Source organism: Gorilla gorilla, chromosome 23 (assembly GCF_029281585.2).
Source record: "Gorilla gorilla gorilla isolate KB3781 chromosome 23, NHGRI_mGorGor1-v2.1_pri, whole genome shotgun sequence".
NCBI lineage: Eukaryota > Metazoa > Chordata > Mammalia > Primates > Hominidae > Gorilla > Gorilla gorilla.
Genome location: NC_086018.1, coordinates 40,056,143 through 40,063,377, shown reverse-complemented (window position 1 = coordinate 40,063,377; position 7,235 = coordinate 40,056,143). Strand labels below are relative to the sequence as shown.

General features: G+C 39.7%; 1 protein-coding gene across 1 annotated transcript in view; it reads right to left on the bottom strand.

Moving 5' to 3' along the window:
* Nucleotides 1-4,541: 4,541 nt before the first annotated feature.
* The window catches only part of WBP2NL (WBP2 N-terminal like), a 56,432-nt gene continuing 53,738 nt past the window's right edge, over nt 4,542-7,235 (bottom strand). Inside the window, exon 9 of the mRNA XM_063704659.1 lies at nt 4,542-4,934. The gene's annotated coding sequence lies outside the window, so the exon portion shown is untranslated. The remainder of the gene's footprint in view (nt 4,935-7,235) is intronic.

The following is a 7,235-nucleotide window of genomic DNA, read 5'->3' as shown; positions in this document are numbered from 1 at the left end:
GAAATGAGAATTCACTGAAGAGGTTTAATAATAGTAGATTTGACAGAAAAAGAATCAGCAAACTTGAAGACAGATCTGTTGAAATGAACCTCTCTGAGAAGAAAGAAACAAGAATGAAGAACAATGAGCAAAACTTCTAAAACCTTTGGGATACCACCAAATGTACCCATATACACATAAAAAAAAGAGAAAGGGGCAGAATATTGGAAGAAAGAATGGTTGAAAATGTCTCACATTTGATGGAAAATATTAATCTACCTATCCAAGAAGCTCAATGAACTCCAAGTAGGTTAAACTCAAAGAGCTCCATACCTAGACATATTATAATCAAACCCTCAAAAGACAGAATTTTGAAAGAGGCAAGATAAAAGCAACTCATCACACAAGGGAGTCTCAATAAGATTTACAACTGACTTCTCATCAGAAACCATGGAAACAAGAAGGCAATGAGTACATTTAAAAATAACTAAGTATAACTGGATTGTTTGTCACAAAGGATAAATGCTTGAGGCACTAGATACCCCATTTTCCATGATGTGATTATTACAGGAATGCAATGCCTGTATCAAAACATCTCATGTACTCCATAAATATATACACCTACTATGCAGCCACAAAAATTAAAAATGAAAAAAAGGCAGTGGGTTCACATATTCAAAGTGTTGAAAGAAAAAGACTATGAAAAAATCTGTTATTTGGCCAAACTATCTTTCAAAAATGAAGGCAACATGAAAACATTCCCAGATAAACAAAAACAGAGTTCATCTCTAGCCACCCTGCCCTACATAAAATACTAAAGGACATCCTTCAGGCCAAAATGGAAGGAAACTAGTCACTTGAATCCACATGGAGAAATAAAGAGCACCAGAGTAAATGGAACTACGTAAGTAAATATAAATGATTTTGGTTTGTAACTCATTTTTTGTCCCCATCTGATTTAAAAGGTAACTTAAATGCAGTAATTATAAACTAAGATGGGTAGACTATGTATAAAGATGTCATTTGTAACAATAACAGCATAAAGGAGGAGGGGAACAGCTATATAAGAAGCAAAATTTTTGTATACAAGTGGCATGAATTAGTATTAATCAGAATGAGATAGTTTAGAATAAGATGTTAATGGTAATCCCTATGGCAACCACAAAAAAACTTTAAAAATCTAGTAAATATATGACAGAGATAAAATGGTACAAAATAAAATGTCTAACACAAAAAAGGCTGTAATGGAAGAAATGTGGAACAAAAGAGACTTAAGACATAACACACAAATAGTAAAATGACAAATGTAAACCTTATCAATAATTACATATAAATGGATTGAACATAGATCGACAGAATGCATTTAAAAGATACACACACAAGTGCACACACAATCCAAAAATGTGCTTTGTTTAAGAGACACTTTAGACTCAAAGACATAATAAGTTGGAAGTAAAAGGACAGAAAAAGATACACCAAGCAAATGGTAGCAAAAGTACTAGGGTTGGGGGGAGGGTCTATGTTAATATCAGAAAAAGACTTTAAGACAAAAATTGTTACTAGATCCAAAAGATTTTATAAAATTGAAAGGATTAATCCACCAAAAAAGATATAATTATACACATTAGTATACCTAACAAGAGTCCAAATATATAAAGCAAAACCAGACACAATTGAATACAGAAATAGATAATTCAATAATAAATGTTACCAATTATATTACCAATACTAATTATAAACCAATTAGACCTAACAGACATCTACAGAACATTCCACCCAATAGCAGCAGAATATACATTCTTCTCAGTACAAATGAAACATTCTCTTTTTTTTTTTTTTTTTTTTTTGAGACAGAGTCTTACTCTGTCACCCAGGCTGGAGTGCAGTGGCATGATATTGGCTCACCACAACCTCCACCTCCCAGGTTCAAGCGATTCTCCTGCCTCAGCCTCCTGAGTAGCTGGGATTACAGGCGCCCGCCACCACACCCAGCTAATTTTTGTATATTTAGTAGAGACAGGGTTTCACCATTTGGGCCAGGCTGGTCTTGAACTCCTGACCTTGTGATCCACCCACCTCGGCCTCCCAAAGTGCTGGGATTACAGGCGTGAGCCACCGCGCCCGGCCTAAATGAAACATTCTCTAGGACAGACCATATGTTAGGCCATAAAATAAGTATCACTAAATTGTAAAAGACTGAAATTGCCAGGCACAGTGGCTCACACCTGTAATCCCAGCACTTTGGGAGGCCAAGTCGGGCAGATCACCTGAGGTCGGGAGTTCCAGATCAGCCTGACCAACATGGTGAAACCCCGTCTCTACTAAAAATATAAAAATTAGCCGGGCTTGGTGGCAGGCGCCTGTAATCCCAGCTACTCTGGAGGCTGAGGCAGGAAAATCGCTTCAACCCTGAGGCGGAGGTTGTAGTGAGCCAAGATCGCGCCACTGCACTCCAGCCTGGGCGACAGAGCGAGACTCAGTCTCAAAAAAAAATTAGCTGGGCGTGGTGGTGGGTGCCTGTTGATGCAGGAGAATCATTTGAACTCAGGAGGCAGAGGTTGCAGTGAGCTGAGATCACACCATTGCACTCCAGCCTGGGTGACAGAGTGAAACTCCGTCTCAAGAAAAAAAAGAAAAGAAAGAAAAAGAGGACACACACTTTCAATTTCAGTATCTACCAAAAAGCTACAGTAATAAAAACAGTGTGGTACTGGTATAACAATAGACGTACAGTTGAGAGTCCAGAAATAAACCCATATATCTATAGTTAATTGATTTTTTTTTTTTTTAGACACCAGGTCTCACTCTGTTGCCCAGGCTGGCATATACTAGTGTGACATAGCTCAGTGCAGGCTTAAACCCCTGGGTTCAGGCGAACCTCCCACCTTGGCCTCCCAAAGCACTGGAATCACAGGCATGAACCACTGCATCCAGCCAGTTAATTGATTTTTTTTTTTTTTTTTTTTTTTTACAAAGGTACTAGGACCCTTCAATTAGAAAATAGTATTTTAAATAAATGGTGCTGGGACAACTAGATAGCCACATGTAAAAAAAAATGAATGTAACTCAAAATGGTTAAAAGACCTAAATGTAAGACTGAAAACTATAAAACTCTTAGAATAAAACATAAGTATAAATCTTAGTGACTTTAGATTATGCCACAGTTTCTTAGATAGGACACTAAAATCAGAAACAGGCTGGGTACGGTGGGTCATGCTTATAATCCCAGCACTTTGGGAGGCCAAGGCAGGTGGATCACCTGAGGTCAGGAGTTTGAGACCAGCCTGGCCAACAAGGTGAAACCCTATCTCTACTAAAAATACAAAAAAAAAAAAAAAAATTACCTGGGCATGGTGCCATGCGCCTGTAATCCTAGCTGCTCAGGAGGCTGAAGCAGGAGAATTGCTTGAACCTGAGAGGTGGAGGTTTCAGTGATCGTGCCACTGCACTCTAGCCTGGGTGACAGTGTGAGACTCTGTCTCAAAAAAAAAAATTTTTTTTTTAAATCAGAAGCAATCAAAAAAATAGATAAGTTGGACTTGATCAAAATTCAAAACTTTTCTGTGTCAAAGTATACTATCAAGAAAATTAAAAGAGGCCCTGCACAGTCGCATACACTTGTAATCCCAGCACACTGGGAGGCTGGGACGGGAGGATCACTTGAGGCCAGGAGTTCAAGAGCCTAAGCAACATAGTAAGACCTTGTCTCATTTTTTTTTAAATAAAAAATAAACAAAGTTAAAAGACAACTCGCAGGATGGGATGCAGCATTTGTAAATCATATACTCCGACTAGGGTCTAGTATCCAGATATATACAACTTAATAAAAAGATAAATGACTTAATTAAAAATAGGCAAAGAATTTGAATAGACATATCTCCAAAGAGTTATACAAATGGCTAATAAGCTCATGAAAAGATGCCCAACATTGGCCAGGTGTGGTGGCTCATGCCTGTAATTCCAGCACTTTGGGAGGCCGAGGCAGGTGGATCATGAGGTCAGGAGTTCGAGACCAGCCTGGCCAACATAGTAAAACCCTGTCTCTACTAAAAATACAAAAATTAGCCAGGCATGGTGGCATGCACCTGTAGTCCCAGCTACTTATGAGGCTGAGGCAGGAGAACTGCTTGAACCTGGGAGGTGGAGGTTGTGGTGAGCCGAGATCGCGCCACTGCACTCCAGCCTGGGTGAGAGTGACTCTGGTCTTAAAGAAAAAAAAAAGAAAAAGAAAAAGAGGAAAAAAAAAAGATGCCCATGCTACATTGTTAGTCATCAGTCACTGTAGAAACCTGCCTGGCAGTTCCTCAAAATGTTAAACAGAGTTACCATATGATCCAGCAATTCACTCTTAGGTAAATGCCTAAGAGAAATTTAAAAATATGCCTACACAAAGACTTGTATGTGAATGTTCATAGCATTATTCATAATAGCCAAAAAGTATAAACAACTCAAACGTCTATCAACTGATGAATGGATAAACAAAATGTGTTATATCCATGCAATCCACACAGTATATCCATACTGACACATGCTACAACACGGTTGAACCTTGAAAACTTTATGCTAAGTGAAAGCCAGACACAAAAGGACATGCATTGTATTATTCCATTTATAAGAAATGTCTGGAATAGGCAAACCTACAGAGACAAAAAGTAGATAAATGGTTGCCAAGGGATGGAGGGAAGAGGAAATGAGAAGTGATTGCTAATGGTTATGGGGTTTCTTTTTAGGTAATGAAAATGTTCTGGAATTACAGTACTTACGGTTGCCTATTTTTCTGTTCAAATAACACATGGCTTTTGCCTCCTGACTGGAGCCTTTCGGGTATACAGAGAGCCTACAATTAGCTGCTGTTCAAGGATCCAGGTGAGAGACAGGGAGGCTAGGACAGGGGTGATCGCAGTGAAGATGAAGGACTGGCCAGATCTCCAGGACTCAGTGACCGTTGGGAGGGCCTGCCAAGGCAACAAGCACAGGCCAAAGACACATTGGTAAAATAGACAAAAGTGTTAGAAATTGTTGAAAAGTACCTATTTTGCCACTCTTATTTCCAGCAACAGTCTAGAATTTCTGGACTCCAAGGAAAAAATACAAGTGGGTTCCAGGCCTGGCACAGTGGCTCATGCCTCTAATCCCAGCACTCTGGGAGGCCAAGGTGGGTGGATCACCTGAGGTCAGGAGTTCGAGACCAGCCTGGCCAACATAGTGAAACCCTGTCTCTACTAAAAATATAAAAAATTGGCTGGGCGTGGTGGTACACACCTGTAGTCCCACCTACTCGAGAGGCTGGGGCACAAGAATCGCTGGAACCAGGTGGAGGTTGCGGTGAGCCAGGATCACACCACTGCACTCCAGCCTGGGTGACAGAGCCAGACTCCATCTCAAAAAAAAGAGAGAGGAAAAAAAAAAATACAAGCTGGTTCCTGTTTAAAGAGCTTCAAGAAGTTCTCAGAAACTATTCCTCAAGACAGTCCCTGGAGAGGCTGTATGTGAAGGCCTACAAAGACAGACCTTTACCTCTACAAAGACCCTTTACCTCTCCAGGTTGGAACAAAGCCATCTGCACTGACTTGGGGTGTGTAAAATAATAAATTGAGATGATTTTCCTTACTAAAAAGACTGACCGGTTTATAGAATGAGAATAAGATGGTAATTTAGTTGTATATCCTAATACCTAGATTTAAATCCTTGCTCCACTTACAGCTGTGCAATCTTGAGCACCCTACTTAATCTCTCTGTGCTTCTACTTCCTCTATAATGGGGATAATGTATTATAATATTCTACTTCCTTTATAGTGGGGATAACAGTTCCTACCTCATGGGATTATCGCTCAGGAATTAAGTGAGCTAATTTATGTAAAGCATTGAGAATGGCACCTGAATAAGTAGTTACTCAGGCCCAGGCTTTTCTACATGGTGGTTTTTGCCACCTAGCTTGGGAGCCCTCAGACATTTAAAAAGCTGTGGGAAATCAGTCTCTCCCTCTAAATGGGCTTCCCATCCCTCCCCTGACCCCAGCCTTTTAAAGACCAGGTTTAGGTTTCCTGAACAATTAAGCAGAAAATTCAGAGTTCCCATATACCCTCTCTTCACTCACTGTTTCCCCTATTGTTAACATCCTGCATTAATGTGGCAGATTTGTTATAATTGATAGTACTGAAACATTATTAGCAAACGTTCATAATTTACATTAGGGTTTACATTAGGGTTCACTCTTTATGCTGTACACTTACTGGGTTTTCACTAATGTGTCATGAGGCACACCCACTGTTACAGCATCATACAGAATAGTTTCACTGCCCTAAAAATCCTTGTTCCACCTGGTTCATCCCTCCCTTCCCTCTCCCCCACTCCTGGCCATCACTGATCTTTTCACTGTCTCCATAGTTTTGCCTTTTCCAGAATGTCACAGAGTTTGAATCATACAGTAAATAGCCTTTCAGATTGGCTTCTTTCACTTAGCAATATGAATTTAGGGTTCCTCCATATCTTTTCATGGTTTGATAGTACATTACTTTTTAAGCAATGTACTTAAATGAATAATATCCCATTGTATAGATATACCACTGTTTATCCATTCAACTATTCAAGGACATCTTTGTTGCTTCCAGGTTTCAGCAATTATGAATAAAGCTGCTATAAATATTTGAGTGCAGATTTTTGTGGACATAGATTTTCAACTCATTTGGATAAATACCAAGGAGCACAATTGCTGGGACATATGGTAAGAGTATATTTAGTTTGGAAGACAGTTTGGCAGTTTCTTACTAAAGTGTACCATTTTGTACTCCCAGGAAGCAATGAGCGTTCCTGTTGCTCCACATCCTCACCAGAATTTGTTGTTGTCAGCATTTTGGATTTTAGCCATTCTAATAGGTGTATAATAGTATCTGTTTTAATTTGCAATTCCTTAATGATATATGATGTTCAGCATCTTCTAATATGTGTGTTTGCCATCTGTTTATCTTCTTTGGTGAGGTGTCTGTTTGGGTCTTTTATCCATTTTTTAATTAGGTTTTTTTTTTTTGGGAGGGGGCAGGGGAATGGAGTCTCACTCTGTTGCCCAGACTGGAGTGCAGTGGCATGATCTCGGCTCACTGCAACCTCCACCTCCTGGGTTCAAGAGATCCTCCTGCCTCAACCTCCTGAGTAGCTGGGATTACAGGCAGGCGCCACAACACCCAGCTAATTTTTATATATTTTTAGTAGAGACAGGGTTTTGTCATGTTGGCTAGGCTGGTCTCAAATTCCTAACC